At 45.0% G+C, this 2,500-nt stretch overlaps 1 non-coding gene across 1 annotated transcript; it reads left to right on the forward strand.

Annotated features, from left to right (window-relative positions):
- Nucleotides 1–877: 877 nt before the first annotated feature.
- LOC143307702 (5.8S ribosomal RNA) lies at nt 878–1,032 on the forward strand. The gene has a single exon (XR_013064791.1). It is a non-coding gene; the product is annotated as a 5.8S ribosomal RNA (ribosomal RNA).
- Nucleotides 1,033–2,500: the final 1,468 nt, after the last annotated feature.

Genomic DNA, 2,500 nt, shown 5'->3' on the forward strand with positions numbered 1-2,500 from the left:
GACACCCTAGTTAAATGGAAAGATATAAAAAAGAGAGAAAAGGAATACAGATGACCCGCCGTCTGATCTTTGCTAAATGATCTGGCATCACCGGAGTTTTTTTGGTCCGTGTTGCGTTCGCTCTATTCGAAATGAAACTCGCGGAGGCGAAGAATTGTTAAAAGTTTACGAAGCGTCTAGGAGTGGTTAAAACTGAGAGAGTTGAAACTACGATGTATTAGAACGAGCAACCGTCGAAACTTTGTTTTCGCGACGTTCTTTTCGTCGCTCTCGTCCCCACGCTCCTACGCTTTGGTTGTTTCTTTGCCATCCGTGTTGCGATAAAAAGATTTCTCCATTGTCCAAAAAGGACGGATCGAGATTCCTCTTTCGAGAGGGAGAGAGAGGTACTTGCGGGTAACCTGGAATCTACGAAACACGCACCGTGGTAAGATTCGTGCGTCCGCCTGATCGATGTGTGTTGTTTACGGACCGGCTGAGAAGCGACGATAGCGAGTCTTTGAAAAACTATGTGTCCATTAGTTAGACCGATCGTCGCCGGCCGTGTGTCTGTTCGAATCTCGCAACCCACGATTCAGCGACAGGACGCGCGCTCGCATTCCTTGTGTGCGTTCGTACTTTTCAAGGTTTTTAAATGTACTTTACGCCCGACCGTCGAGAGGAGCGTGCCACTGGGCGTTTCTCCGACGGTTTCCGTCCTTGGACGCGATCGTGTCGTCAACGATCGAACAAACAAACAAATACGTTGGCGACGCCCGAATTCGCTCTCCCGCACGCGCCGGGTGGGAGAGTGATGTGGGTATCGAATGTGATGCGTGTTAATAATGAAAATAACACTCTAAAGATCTAAAGAGTTTGAAATACAAAATTTTACGATTACCCTGAACGGTGGATCACTTGGCTCGTGGGTCGATGAAGAACGCAGCTAATTGCGCGTCAACGTGTGAACTGCAGGACACATGAACATCGACATTTCGAACGCACATTGCGGTCCACGGATACAATTCCTGGACCACGCCTGGCTGAGGGTCGTTTTCTTAACAAAAGACTGCTTGCGTTTGCTTCTCGAAAAAAGAGTAATTCATTTCTTTCTAAACATCTCGCCGTCGTTCAACGAAAGTAGAACGTTTCGGAGCGGGATTATCGAACGAAATTGAAAGAATGAATGAACGATAAACAAAGAAAGAGTCGCAACGTACGAGCGATAGTTGGGCAGTTCGTCGGCGTTTGTCGTGGAAACGATGTGACGAAAATCGCAACCGATACACTAAATGCAGGCCGTTAAAGGAGAGAAACAAATTTCGAAATATCTCTTCGAACTAGCGCAAGTGCGTCACGGCGCGCGAGTCGTTCGTTAAAATTTATAAACGACCGCCCGTGAAAGCACCGAGTTCTCGGAAGATAATCTATAAAGATTCTCCATCCTGCTGAAAGTTATCGGATCGGCGCGATTGTTCACTTGTAGAAATCCACGCTCCCGACGTTGCCAGAAACGATATTTACGAAAGGTGTGTCAAAAATAAACGAAAGAAGCTCTCCTATAAATTTAGAAAAAGCAAACGAGTGAAATGTTTGAGATGATAATTTGCTGAAATGCAAGCTCGAATAGCCCCAGGGTTTCGAATGATTCCCCGCGCTTTATACATCTCTCTGTTTACAAACGGTGTATAAATGAAAGATCGCTTCAGATGGGTCGTCGCTGTTTGACGCGCGATGCTGTTCCTTTTTTTTTGTCTGTCTGTGCGTTTAGCTTCGCTAAACAAGTTAAATGGTTAAAAAGCGTCGAAAAAGCGAATACACACGCGACAAGACAAATCTAACGAGTAAAGGAACGCTCCGCTCCAAGATAAAAATGGTTGTTTACAATCAATACAGCGTTTCGGTACCCCTGATCGTAGTCTGAAACTGTGTAACAAAAGAGAGGAAAGCGAATGGTGAAGGAACTTCGAAGCCTCCGTGGCGTGGCTAGAACTTGTGATAAAAGTATGTTTGCAGCAATTATGCATGCTCCCGTTAAAACAGCATTTCAATGTCTCGCATGGCTTAAAGCTCTAGGAGGCTTCAACATTTAGAATACATACGGACTACTTCGTTTGTTAAAGATAAGCGAAGACCGCGCGACCATCGCTCGGTCGTCCAGTCCTCGAAAGTTTTGTTGCGTTCCAAAGAAGAGACAAATGGGGTTTACCCTTGCGCTAAGGGGAGAAGAAGAGAAAAGCAGTTGTTAAATCTAAGAGGTGTGTGGAGTACATCGCGTGTTGGTTAAAATTGTTAAATGAAGTATACGCGAAATGTTCTCTCGCTCTTGCTTTTCCTCTTGCTTCCGTGGCGCTCGAAAAGAAGGGATGATAAATAAAGAAACCTATTCGAAATCTCTTGTGGAACAAAAAATAATACGGACGGACGTTAAAATTGAACCGAGACGAAATGGATCGTCTTGCGAGTTGTCTTCGCTTTGAAATTGTTAAAAATTGATAAAAGCAATACGACGAAGCTGCAG

The sequence above is a fragment of the Osmia lignaria genome, unplaced genomic scaffold, assembly GCF_051020975.1.
Source record: "Osmia lignaria lignaria isolate PbOS001 unplaced genomic scaffold, iyOsmLign1 scaffold0071, whole genome shotgun sequence".
Taxonomy (NCBI): Eukaryota; Metazoa; Arthropoda; class Insecta; order Hymenoptera; family Megachilidae; genus Osmia; species Osmia lignaria.